Here is a 14,753-nt window from a genome sequence, read left to right as displayed (position 1 = left end):
CTATATTCTCTGAGCACACCTCTGTAGCCTCAAGCTGTGTAGTAAACCTGAATTTTTCTCCCTTGGACTCAAGATATAGGACAAGAAAATGGGCCTTTTTCACAAGAGGACTAGGCATGTTTTACATTCTGTTGTTTGTGCCATGCCCTGGAGGTGGTAGCCTGCTAAGAGCTGACTCTAAAATTGTTTCTGAAGTGTGTGGCCAAGAAATACAAGTGCTCTGGCCACCGGAATCAGGCCCTTCCTCAAGAGGTTTCCCTTGTGAGTGAGTTGTGCATAACTGCTGGCTTTAGTGTGGTTGTAGGGGAGCCCAGGGTCAGGATTCACCTTCAGGCTTTAGCATGGCTCCTAGAGAGTAGAGCAGAGTAGCATATATGCCAGTTTTATTGGACTGTGGGTGAATTCAGTGGCAGTTAATGCCCACTGGTACTAGCAAGGTGGTGGTAGAGTGTAAAATATGGTGGCCACCAGTGCTTGTGCTAACAAGGTAGAGGAAAAATGGAAAACTTTCACCTTCCAGCACCTCTATTCCCAGAGCCAGTCTGTATTCCTCCAGGAAGATGCTTTAAAATTAATGAATGCAACACCTTCATGCATGGTCTAAGACTTTTCAAGCTACTGCTTTTGCACTGCATCCTGAAGTAAGTAAATCTTTACACAAACCCTTTAACAATGAAAGTTATATTCCCTACAGCTCTAAAAGTCTCCTGACAATGAATGGTTAAAAATGAGATCAAGGAAGAAATCGAAAGATACCTTAAAACAAATGAAAATGAGAACACAACAACCCAAAATCTTTAGGACACAGTAAAAGTAGTCCTAAGAGGGAAATTCATAGTATTACAGGCCTAACTCAAGAAACAAGAAAAATCTCAAATAAATAATCTAACTTTACACTTAAAGTAACTTGAAAAGGAACAACAAACAAAGCCCAAAGTAAGTAGAAAGTAGAAAATATTAAAGAGCAGGGCAGAAATTAAATAGTCTATAAAAAAATACAAAAGATCAATGAAACCAAGAGCTGGTTCTTTGAAATTATAAACAAAATTAACAATTCTTTAACCAGACTCATTAATAAAAAAAGGGCACCCAAATAAATAAAATCAGAAATCAAAGGGGAGAAGTAACAACTGACACCACAGAAACACAAAGAAATGTAAGAAAATATTATGAACAACTATATGACAACAAATTGGACAATCTTAATTAAATGGTACTATTCCTAGAAATGTAAAATCTTCCAAAACTGAATCAGAGAATCTGAATAGACAGAATTATAACTACTGAAAGTGAAGCAGTAATAATAATTTAAAAAATTCCCAACAAAGGAAAGTCATGGACCAGATGGTTTCACAGGTGAATTTTAGCTATCATTAGAGAACTAACATCTAGCCTTCTCAAACTAGTCCAAAAACTTCAGGAGGAGAAAAGACTCCCAAGCAAATTTTATGAGGCCAGCATTATTCTAATTCCAAAACTGAATAAATATATGACTCCCGCCAAAGGAAATTAGAGGCCAATATCCCTGATGAAAATAAATGCTTAGCTTATATCACCAACACAATATTTACAAACCTGATCCAGAAGTACATTAAAAAGATCATACACCATGATCAAGTGGGATTTATTCTGGGGATGCAAGATTGGTACAATATCTGCAAAACAATAAGCATGCTAGATCACATACTCAAATGAAGGATAAAACCGTATGATCATATCAATAGATGTAGAAAAATCACTTGATAAATAACAGCACCTATTTATGATAAAACCTCTCAACAAAGTAGAAATTGAGGGATCATACATCAATATCAAAGGGCCATATATGATAAACCTACAGCCAACATCACAATCAATGGGCAAAAACTAAAGGTGTTTCCCTTAAGATAAGGAACAAGACAGTGATTTTTCACTTTCACCACTCTTTTTCAAGATAGTACTAGAAGTCTGATCCATAGTAATCAGATCTTATCTAATAAAAGAGCAATATGCAAATTAACCATCACTCCGCTACACCCACAAGCAACGCCCAGAAGGCAATCAGGAGTGAATATGCAAATAAACCCAACCAAGATGGCTACGCCCACAGAGAGCAGGAGGGAGGCTTGGGTTTCCCCGGTAATGGAGGAAGCCAAGCTTTCTGCCTGCCCTTGTCGGCCTAAGCCTCCACTCAAGGCTACAAAGTTTCAATTGTAGAAGATAAAAAAACCCCAGATACCAGGGCCTCCGCTTGGGTCGCTAGGGGGTGTGGCTGGCCTGAAAACCACCACAGGCCCCTCGCCCAGGCCGCCCCACAACCCAAGGGAACCCCAACCCTGATCCGGGACTCCCTTCAGGGCAAACCAGCTGGCCCCCACCGTGCACCAGGCCTCTATCCTATCTAATAAAAGAGTAATATGCAGATTGACCATCACTCCAACACACAAGATGGATGCCCCCATGTGGTCAAAGATCCTGCCCCCATGAGGACACAAGATGGTCACCACAAGATGGCCAGCAAGGGAGGGCAGTTGGGGGCCATCAAGCCTGCAGGGGTGGGCAGTTAGGGGTGACCAAGTCGGCAGAGGAGGGAAGTTGGGGGCAACCAGGCCTGCAGGGAAAGGCAGTTGGGAGGGACCCAGGCCTGCAGGGGAGAGCAGTTGGGGGGGTGACCAGGCCGGCAGGGCAATTAGGGGTGACCAGGCCTGCAGGGGAGGGCAGTTGCAGGGGACAAGGCCTGCAGGGGAGGGCAGTTAGGGGTAATGAGGCCTGCGGGGGAGGGCAGTTAGGGGCAAACAGGCTGGCAGGGGAGCAGTTAGGCATCAATCAGGCTGGCAGGGGAGTGGTTAGGGGGTGATCAGGCTGGCAGGCAGAAGCGGTTAGGGGCAATCAGGCAGGCAGGCGAGCAGTTGGGAGCCAGCAGTCCTGGATTGTGAGAGGGATCAGGCCTAAACGGGCAGTCGGACATCCCTTGAAGGGTCCCAGATTGGAGAGGGTGCAGGCTGGGCTGAGGGACACACACCCCCGTGCACGAATTTCATGCACCGGGCCTCTAGTAATAAGATAAAACAAAAGGCATCCATATCAGAAAGGAGGAAGTAAAACTGTCATTATTCATAGATGACATGATATTGTACATAGAAAACCCTAAAGACTCCACACAAAAAAACTATGAGATCTAATAAATGTATTGGGCAAAGTAGCAGATACAAATTAATATTCAGAAATTGGTGGCATTTTTATACAGCAATAATTAACTATCATAAAGAGAAATTAATAAAGCAATCCTATTTCCTATTGAAACAACAAAAATATAATATACCCAGGAATTAATTTAATGAAGGAGGTAAAATACCTGTATTTGAAAAATTATAAGTCATAGAAGAAAGAATTGAGGAAGACACAAATAAGGGGAAGCATATACTCCATTCATGGATAGGAAAGATTAACATTATTAGTATGTCCATACCACCCAAAGCATTCTATAGATTCAATGCAATTCCTATCAAGATACCAGTGGTGTATTTCATGAGAATTAGAAAAAATATCCAAAAAATTTATATAGAACCATAAAAGAGCCCATGTAGCCACAGCAATCTTGACAAAAAAGAACAATACATTAAAGTTGGAGGAAACACACTACCTGATATAGTTGCTCCTGTATTGGGTGCATATATGAGTAACAGAGTTATATCTTCTTGTTGAATTGCTCCCTTTAGTATAATGAAGTGGCCTTCCATATCTCTTGTTATGGCCTTCGCTTTGAGGTCTAATTTGTCAGATATAAGTATTGCTAACCCACTTTTTTTTTTCATTTCCATTCGCCTGAAAAAACTTTTTCCATTCCTTCACCATCAGTCTGTGTGAGTCCTTTGTTCTGAGGTTGGTTTCCTGTAGACAGCAGATATATGGGTCATGTTTTCTTATCCACTCAGCTACCCTATGGCTTTTGATTGGGGAATTTAATCCATTTACATTTAAAATTATTATTGATAGGTACTTGTTTGTCGCCATTTTTATTCTTTATGCCTGTGTTCCTTCTTAGCTTCCTATTTCTTCTTTTCACAGCAGACCCTTTAGCATTTCTTATATTGCTGGTTTTTTGGTAATAAACTCCCTGAGTCTTTTTTTGTCTGTGAAGCTCCTGATTTCACCCTCAATTTTGATTGATAGCCTTGCTGGGTACAGCATTCTTGGATTCAGACACTTCCTTTACATGACTTTGTATATTTCATTACATTCCTTTCTGGCCTGATGTGCTTCTGTTGAGAAATCAGTTGATAGTGTGATGGGAGATCCTTTGTAGGTAACTTTCTATCTCTCTCTAGCAGCCTTTAATATTCTTACTTTGTCATTGGTGTTTGACAATTTCATTATGATGTGTCTTGCTGTGGGTCTTTTTGGGTTCATCTTGTTTGGGACTCTGTGAGCTTCTTGTACTTGTGTGAGTTTTTTCTTCCCAATTTCAGGGAAGTTTTCTGTTATTATTTCTTCAATGAGGTTTTCTATTCCTTCCTCAGTTTCCACTCCTTCTGGCACCCTATTATGCATATGTTGTTTAATTTATTGTTGTCCCAAAGTTCTCTTAGGCTCCCCTTCTGTTATTTAAGTTGTTTGTTTTTTTTTCTAGATGATGCTCTGCTTGGGTATTTTATCCTACCTTGTCTTCTAGCTTACTGATATGGTCCTTCGCTTCTTCTAGTCTACTGTTGATGCTTCCTATTGAGTTATTTATTGCAGCAATGTCATTTTTCATTTCCTCTTGGTTCTTCTTCATTTCCTCTTGGTTCTTACACATAACGTTGAATTTGTCTTCAATCCTTTTCAGCAACCTTATGACCATTGGGTGAATTCTTTCTCTGACATATTCCTTACCTCCATTGCATTTACTTCCTTTTCTGATAATTCCTCCTTTTCTTTCGTATGCGGGCTGTTTCTTTGTCTCCCCATGATAGCTCCTCTCAGGGTGTCTGGTTATGTAGCTCTCTCTCTCTCCTGCGTTGACTTTCTCTAGGTGATATCTGACCTTTCCATCTATGGATTGCCTCACCAGCTGTGTTTAATTCACCAATTCTGGGTGGATGTTATTTGATTCAGCTCTTCCTTCTATCTGCTCTGTGAGAAGGCACAGGGATCGTCTGCATATTCACACTGCTTTGTCTCCCCCTGGACCGACTTTTTAGGTGCCCATGGTCAGAGAGGTTGGAGTCCTAGTGTTCCTGGGTTCGCAGCTGAGGTAGCTGGTCCCTGGATGTTGTGGTTGTAGGGTCCCGTTAGGTATCCAAGGTCTCCCCACTTGAAGGTAAGGCTGGGCTTCAGATCACACCCACTATCCCCTTCAAGATCGTGTGGTCTCTGGGGCAGAGCTGGCTGCTCCAGGAGTGATTTCAGCAGCAGTAGAGGCCGCCCGGCCAGGGGAGGCTGGTCTGCCAGTCCCCAATAGTCCTGTGGAATATAACTGTCCCTCACTCACAAATACAGACACTCCCCACACTTCCATGCACTCTCTTTCATTCTCTCACTCACACACTATCTTGTGGCCTGCCATCCTGATGGCAGCCATCTTCCTGGAGTGATCATATGATTTTTATCTTAAATTCTATCAATGCCATTTTTCACTTTTAGTGATTTGCATAATGTGAAACATTCTTGTATCTCAGGAGTAAATCCCACTTGATCATGTTGAATTATCCTTTTAATGTACTGCTCAATTTGGTTTTCTAGAATTTATTAAGAATTTTACCTTTATATTCTTCAAGGATATTAGCCTATAGTTTTATTCTCTTGTAGTGCCCATTTTTTGGCTTTGTTATCAGGACAGTGCTGGCATAATAAAATAAGTTGGGGAGTGTTTCCTTGTCTTTGTGTGGGTTTTTTGGAATATTTTGAGAAATATTGGCAGTAAATCTTTGCTGTAATTCACCAATGATGTCATCTGATACTAGCCTTTTCTTAGTGGGAGAATTCTGATTACTAATTCAATCTTCTTACTAGTAATTGGTCTATTTCTTCCTGATTCAATCTTTGTACATTGTATGTTTTTAAGAGTTTTTAAATGTTTCTTCTAGATTATCTAGTTGATTGGTGTGTAGTTGTTCATAGTAGCTTATTATACTTTACTAGAGGCCTGGTGCATGAAATTAGTGCACGGGGGGGGGGGGCGGGGTGTGTCCCTCAGCCCAGCCTGCAACCACTCCAATGTGGGACCCCTTGAGGGATGTCCGACTGCCCATTTAGGCCCGATCCTAGTAGGACATCCCTCTCACAATCCAGGACTGCTGGCTCCCAACTGCTCGCCTGCCTGCCTTCCTGATTGTCCCTAACTGCTTCTGCCTGCCAGCCTGATCACCCCCTAACCACTCCCCTGCCAGCCTGATTGATGCCCAACTGCTCCTTTTCCAGCCTGTTTGCCCCTAACTGCCCTCCCCTGCAGGCCAGGTCACCTCTAACTGCCCTCCCCTGCTGGCTTGATCACCCCCAACTTTCCCCACCTTGCAGGCCTGGTCCCTCCCAACTGCCCTCCCTTGCTGGCCATCTTGTGGTGGCCATCTTGTGTCCACATGGGGGCAGCCATCTTTGACAACATGGGGGCAGCCATCTTGTGTGTTGGAGTGATGGTCAATCTGCATATTACTCTTTTATTAGACAGGATAGAGGCATGTTGCACGGGTGGGGGTGGGCTGGTTTGCCCTGAAGGGTGTCCTAGATCAGGGTGTGGGTTCCCTTGGGGCATAGGGCAGCCTGGGCAAGGGGCCTGTGGTGGTTTTCAGGCTGGCCACACACCCCGGCGACCCAAGCAGAGGCCCTGGTATCTGGGATTTACTTATCTTCTACAATTGAATCTTTGTAGCCTTGAGTGGAAGCCAGGGCAGGCCAGGGCAGGTGGGAAACTTGGCTTCCTCCATCACCAGGGGCAATCCAAGCCTCCTACTCTCTTCAGCTCCATGGCTGCCGCCATTTTTGTTGGGATTTATATATCTTCTATAATTGAAACTTTGTAGCCTTGAGCATAGGCCAGGGCCGGCCAGGGCGGGCTGGAAGCTTGGCTTCATCTATCGCCAGGGGCAACACAAGCCTCCTGCTTGCTCTAGCTCTGTGGCCACCGCCATCTTGGTTGGGTTAATTCACATACTCGCTCTGATGGCTGGTGGGTGTAGCAGAGTGATGGTCAATTTGCATTTTACTCTTTACTTAGTGTAGGTATTTCAGTGGTATCAGTTATAATGTCTCCTTTTCATTTATAACTAGAGGTCTGGTGCATGAAATTTGTGGCAGCTATCTTGTGGTGGCCATCTTGTGATTATGTGAGGGCAGCCATCTTGTGGTGGCCATCTTGTGATGACATGAGGGCATCGCGCGAGGATACTAATAATAGGCTTTTATTAGTATAGATGTTGATTTGTGTCCTTTTTATTTTTGTTGGTTAGTGTAGCTAAAGGATTGTCAACTTTGTTTATCTTTTACAAATTAGATAATTTATTTTGAATAATAACTTTATGGCTGCCCTAACCAGTTTGGCTCAGTGGATAGAATGTTTGCCTACAGACTGAAGGGTCCTGGGTTCGATTCTGGTCAAGGTCATGTACCATGGTTGCAAGCACATCCCCAGTAGGAGGTATGTAGAAGGCAGCTGTTCAATGTTTCTAACTCTCTATCCCTCTCCCTTCCTCTCTGTAAAAATCAATAAAATATATTAAAAAATAATAATAACTTTATGGTCAATGGCTTATTTCTGTCCATAAAGTGATTTATTATTTTCTCCTCCCAGCCTTATTGTGGTACGATTGCCAAAACTATAAGATAGTTAAAGCATGCAACATGATAATTTGATCTACATTATCAAAGGACTTCCCCCCATATAGTTAATTAACACATCCATCATCTCATATGCTTACCATTTTTTGGTGAGAGCAAATTTAGTTATATAATCAGTGTTATCAATTATATTCACTATGTTATACATTAAATTCTCAGACCTTATTTCTCTTTTTACTGAATATTTATACCCTTTTACTATCTTATCCTTATTTTCCACATCCCTAAAACCCATAAACTGCTAGTGTACTCTGTTTCTATGCATTTGGCTTTTTTCTTTCTTTTCTAGATTCCCCATGTAAATGATACTATGCAATACTTTTCTCTGTCTGCCTTATTTCACATTCATGTTGTTGCATGTGACAGGATTTTCTTCTTTTTGAAATCTGAATATTATGTATGTATATATTTTTATATATTGATTTATTAAAAGTTTGTTTAAGTATTGTGTTGCAATATGCAAATTTAATTATAATGTGATTAGTAGCTACAATTTATTGAATGGCTACTATATGCCTATATATCTTTGACTCCCAAGTAATAAAATTACATTTAACATCTCTAAACATTTTATTTAATTTCATAAACTCTCTCTAAAATATTCTGCTAGATAAATAATAATTTTTATTCTATTAATAATAAAAACATCATGATTTTGTACCATATTTAACATTTTTTCAAGGTTTTTTTTCTGTACACTCTCTCAGTCTTGATGTTAATATCAACTTAATGAAATGGATAGGATAGGGATTTATTAAATAAAAGAGGGAAATAATCACAACAAAATGACTTTTGAATGGTGTCCTACTTAAAATATAACTTCATCTATTAAAGTGATAGATGAGTATAAAAGTATGTTCTGAAAGTGCCAGGCCTTAATGGTATAATGAGACTAATGACTGATATTATTTACCTGAAACTACAAAAGTTGTTGATTTCTTAATATATGTGGTTCATCAATAGGTATTCCCAAAGCTTTGGCTTAGAGTCAACATATTAATATGATTTGAGAGAAACTTCTATGTGGTATATTTTTATGTCCCAAGAAAGTGCTCCATAATTATCTGATTTTGCTGTTAAGGGTGCAGATTTTTGGTTTGTAAGCATCAATCACCTCTATAGGATTATCTTTTAACTACAACTAAAAGGTGTGGAAGGGTACATATTAACATGATAACAATAGTAAAGTACAAGGTTTGGAGCTGTTGATCAATAGGGATTTGCAGCTTTACTTCAATGGTGATATGTTTAAAGGGATAATCTATTACTGCAATAATAGAACAATTAAAATTAATTAAAATCATTTTAAGTCATTGGATATCTTTACTATATATATGGCATAGAGCATTTTAGGCTATGCCGTAGTTCTCTGCTATCATATTGGATTCTGAGTTAGCTTTCCAATATACAGAAGTGAACAAGTATCTGTGTCAGCTATAGTTATACTTGGCATATCTTTACATTGAAATTAATTTTTTAATGTTTTGGAGAAACTGTTTAGTAATTTAACTGGTGAGTTGTTTTTAATTATATTAAAATGCAAATAAGAATATTATGGAGTGAACATTTAATAATGTAAACACTGATTGAATGAACTATGAACATTTGGGCAGTTGAAGAGCATGAGTTTTGGCTTTCAGAGGGCCTAAGTCTAGTTCAATTTGGGGTGATAATGGCCATTAAATTATTCTGTTTCCAATTGGAAGATAATCATGTCCATAAGTATGATATTTAGCTGTGTTGCTATGAAGTTTATAGATTTCAGAGATGTTTAAGAGGTGTTTTCTGTACTTATGAAATTAATAATCAGGTTTCTATTTTGTCAAAGTTATTTTGTGTGTTTGTGGAAATGGGTTTACGATTGTGCCTTTCTATGGGGTAAATATTTTTTTCCTTTGTCTCACAAGGAACCTGTTTATCCTGATCCTCAGCCTATTTGTACTATGGAAGGAATATTCAGTCTATTTCCCAAAATACATATCTAGAGAAAAGAAAAACTTGTGTGTCCAAGAGCAAGTCTTCATTGATGTGCAGTATGGATGGTCATTCATGTTGGCTGCATTTGTTTTTTTTTTGGTTTGTTTGTTTTTAATTTGTTTTTTTATTAATTTCTTTGTTGATTAAGGTATCACATATTTGTCCTCATCCCCCCATTCCCATCCCAAACCCCTCCCCATGCATGCCCCCACACCCCTGTTGTCCGTGATCACTGGTTAGGCTTATATGCATGCATACAAGTCCTTTGGTTGATCTCTCTTCCTTACCCCCTCCTTCCCCAACCTTCCCTCTGAGGTTTGACAGTCTGATCGATGCTTCCCTGTCTCTGGGTCTGTTTTTGTTCATCAGTTTATGTTGTTCATTATTTCCCCTAGATGAGTGAGATCATGTGATACTAGAAATCCTATATAATAAAAGAGTAAAATGCAAATTAACTATCACTCCGCTACATCCACAAGTCATGCCCACAAGCCACGCCCACCAGCCAATCAGGAGCAAATATGCAAATAAACCCAACCAAGATGGCTACGGCCACAGAAAGCAGGAGGGAGGCTTGGGTTTCCCCAGCGATGGAGGAAGCCAAGCTTTCCGCCTGCCCTTGCTGGCCTAGGCTTCCACTCAAGGCTACAAAGTTTCAATGATAAAAGATAGATAAAACCAAAGAGAAATGGTGGCAGCCACGGAGCTGGAAAGAGCAGGAGGCTAGGGTTGCCCCCAGTGATGGAGGAAGCCAAGCTTTACACACACCCTGGCCGGCCCAGGCCTCCGCTTAAGGCTACAAAGTTTCAATTATAGAAGATACATAAATCCCCCCCAAAATGGCTGTCGCCACGGAGCAAGCAGAAGGCTTGGCTCCACTCCAGGCTACAAAGTTTCAATTGTAGAAGATAAATAAACCCCAGATACCAGGGCCTCCACTTGGGTCGCCAGGGGGCGTGGCCGGCCTGCAAACCACCACAGGCCCCTCACCCAGGCCACCCCACACCCCAAGGGAACCCCCACCCTGATCCGGGACACCCTTCAGGGCAAACCAGCTGGCCCCCACCGTGCACCAGGCCTCTATCCTATCTAATAAAAGAGTAATATGCAAATTGACTATCACTCCAACACACAAGATGGCTGCCCCCATGTGGTCAAAGATCCTGCCTCCATGTGGACACAAGATGGCCACCACAAGATGGCCAGCAGGGGAGGGCAGTTGGGAGGGACCAGGCCTGCAAGGGAGGGAACTTGGGGGCAATCAAGCCTGCAGGGGTGGGCAGTTAGGGGTGACCAAGCCGGCAGAGGAGGGAAGTTGGGGGCTACCAGGCCTGCAGGAAAAGGCAGTTGTGAGGGACCCAGGCCTGCAGGGGAGAGCAGTTAGGGGTGACCAGGCCTGCAGAGGAGGGCAGTTAGGGGCAAACAGGCTGGCAGGTGAGCAGTTAGGCATCAATCAGGCTGGCAGGGGAGTGGTTAGGGTGTGATGAGGCTGGCAGGTAGAAGTGGTTAGGGGCAATCAGGAAGGCAGGCAGGCGAGCAGTTAGGAGCCAGCAGTCCTGGATTGTGATAGGGATCTCCGACTGCCCGTTTAGGCCCGATCCTAAACGGGCAGTCGGACATCCCTCGAAGGGTCCCAGATTGAAGAGGGTGCAGGCTGGGTTGAGGGACACCCCCCTCCCCCATGCAAGAATTTTGTGCACCCGGCCTCTAGTACACTTATAAGAACCGAAAATGAGACAAGCAATAATGGTTATGCTGAGAGGCAAATGAATCAGTTTGTAGTGAGTTTCTTTCTGGGCCAACAGTTCTTTTGAGTCCCAATTTCCATGTCAAACAGTTCCTTATGTGTACATGTCAGCAATGATATTTTAGTTCTCGATGGTGGACAAATGGTGGTAATGCAGGTCCGATACTCTCTGGTTTGGTCCTGGGCAACCTGCAGCGACACACAGCTGCTGACTGCTAGTATTGCAAGGCGTTGTCAGTGTCTTCCATCTCTGGACTGTTTCTCTTCTGTCTTCATGACTGGAGCAGTCCTGTCAATTCCTCTCTGTTGCAGGAATCCACATGGTCTTGGAGTTGTTTTCTGAAAATATACAAACATATTCTCGACCAAAAGTTAATAAAGGAATCTTTTCTATAAATTTGACTTGGGATCATTTTTCATTTTTTGCCCAAATGATTTTCCTTTGGCTTGTTTTGAGACCATGTGTGTTTTCTTGAGTGTCTTGCTGTTAGCATTACAAATAAAATTTAATTTTCTAAAGTAAAAATTTTCTAGATGTAATTTACTTACAGGATATTTTTCCTTACATGATATTCTTCTACTATCCCCCCTTTTTTGATTTAACTATTAGGAGGCTTTTGGAAATTTTATAATGTAGTCTTGATAGCTTTTAAATTTTAATTTTTTGCACTAAAATGTGTCTGTTTTAGGTTCATTACATGTTATGCAATTTTACCATGAGATGAACTACCAATAAAAATTTTAGTTACCACTTTAGGAACAGCTTTTTGTCCAGTACCATTAATTTTTCTAGAATATTCACTTATTTCACTTAGCCAATTTAAATTAGTCTGAGAACTTGACTACTATTTTACTGCCAAATTTAATAATCTAAAAACAATCTTATTTTACCCCGTAAATATTAGTGGAAAGGATTATTTGCCTTATTGAGTAGTCCCTGAGCATTCCTGGTGCTAGGCTGGATTTAGATATAGGGCAGCTGCTGTCAGCCAAGTCTCTGTCTGTTACCTGGTTCCCAATCTGAGCTGGGCGTGGGAAGCAAAGCAGCCATGGGGGCAGGAGACCTCCCTCAGACAGGGTGAGGGTTCAGGCCCCTGCAAGGTTGGGGGGGTGAGGGTCTGTGCCCCAACTCTGTTGACCCCCAAGTTCTCTCCTGATGGCCCCTCTGAGACTGTGCTGTCTTAGGTTGTTCCTTCCCTGAGGAATCTTACCTGTCTCTGGCTAACCAGCCATCCTCCGGGGCCAAGCAGGCTGATGTGAGGTTCAGTTCTGTCTCCTTGGTAGCCTATGCCCCCGTGGCCTCCACGCCCAGCACCTGCCTTGGATCCCCTCACCTGCTGGTGGGGCCCCGGCACTGATCACATATCTTGGGGAACCCAGGTTTCTTCTCCAGGGAGGGCCCAGCTCACCCCACTGGGCAAGAGACAGATCCATGGTACCAGCCACCATGAGGCTTCAACCTCAGCATGAACAGAAAGCACAGGCAACAGCTGCGGGCAATTGGATTGTGAGAAGAGGGTCCCTCTTGGCCAAAAGGGCAAGAGGGGCCAATATAGAATGCTCAGGTGCCTTCCCAGGGGGCCCTCTACACAGTAGAAGGATTAAATCCCTTCATGTCCTTTTTAAATTGCTGCCAGACATTCAAAGAATTAGTTTGTAAGTTTATTTGGGATAATTGTACATTATGCTGTTGTAATTCTAAGATATCAAGAGATGTGTTACCTTTGTCTCCAAGCACCAAAATGATGATTTTTTTTATTGATTCCCAAGGGTGCGAGGTAATGGGAGTAATACAAATCTGTGAAAAATTATAATGACATTGTAGAATAATATCATGTAAGGATATTCTTTGCTCTAGGCCATGGCAATTCAATTTCAAACTGGCTGTCAATTTTTTTTGTATAGACAAGGTCTTAGTTATATTTTCTGCACCTCTCCCAGGAGTAAGTAGTGATAGACTCTTCCTTTAGTGTCCATGCAAGGCAGAAATCTCTCTTTAATTTTACACACAAAGGAGCAGTGGTTTGATTTTGTGTCATACAAAAGGGAAGCTGGGTGGTGACCCCTGTGTAATTATACTTCCTAGCCCCACCCATGGTCCTCCTGGATGACCAAGGTGTTTGGTATTATTGGTGACTACATTAGGCGGGGGATCAGCCCATGTAAGGGCTCTTACCCATGAAGGGTCAGGAACATAAGTCCAAAATACTTCCCCATTTGCCCCAGGTAATATTACCGTACAGCTGATGACTGCTAGAATGGCAAGAAAGATGTTCTCAGGAGTTCTTGGGATTCTGGTTACCTCACAATTTCTTTTCTATTTTTATTATTTTTTATTTAATTATTATTATACATATGTGTCCTTATTCCCCCATAACTCCCCACCCCCAACTCATGCCGCACCCACCTGTTGTCTGTGTCCATTGCTTAGGCTCATATGCATGCACACAAGTCCCTTGGTTGATCTCTCCCCTAACTCCCACTGACCCCCTCCTTCCCTGATGTTTGAAGTTCTGATAGACGTTTCTCAGTCTCTGGTTCTATTCTTGTTCATCAGTCTATGCTGTTCATTATATTCCACAAATGAGTGAGATCATGTGATATTTATCTTTCTCTGCCTGGCTTATTTCACTTAGCATAATGCTCTCCATCTCCATCCATGTTGTTGTAAATGGTAGGAACTCCTTTTTTACCGCAGCGTAGTATTCCATTGTGTAGATGTACCACAGTTTTTTAATCCACTCATCTGCTGATGGGCATTTAGGCTGTTTCCAAATCTTAGGTATGGTGAATTGTGCTGCTATGAACATAGGGGTGCATATATCTTTTTTGATTCGTGTTTCTAGTTTCTTGGGATATATTCCTAGAAGTGGAATCACTGGGTCAAATGGGAGTTCCATTTTCAGTTTTTTGAGGAAACTCCATACTGTTCTCCACAGTGGCTGCACCGGTCTGCATTCCCACCAGCAGTGAAGGAGGGTTCCTTTTTCTCCACATCCTCGCCAACACTTGTCGTTTGTTGATTTGTTGATAATAGCCATTCTGACAGGTGTGAGATGGTATCGCATTGTCATTTTGATTTGCACCTCTCGGATAATTAGTGACTTTGAGCATGTTTTCATGTGTCTCTTGGCCTTCCTTCTGTCTTCTTTTGAAAAGATTTTACTTAGGTCCATTGCCCATTTTTTTATTGGATCATTTACCTTCCTTTTATTAAGTTATATCAGCTGTCTGT

Source organism: Plecotus auritus (assembly GCF_963455305.1).
Source record: "Plecotus auritus genome assembly, chromosome: X".
In the NCBI taxonomy this organism is placed as follows: Eukaryota; Metazoa; Chordata; class Mammalia; order Chiroptera; family Vespertilionidae; genus Plecotus; species Plecotus auritus.
Note: the sequence above shows the minus strand (reverse complement) of the source record.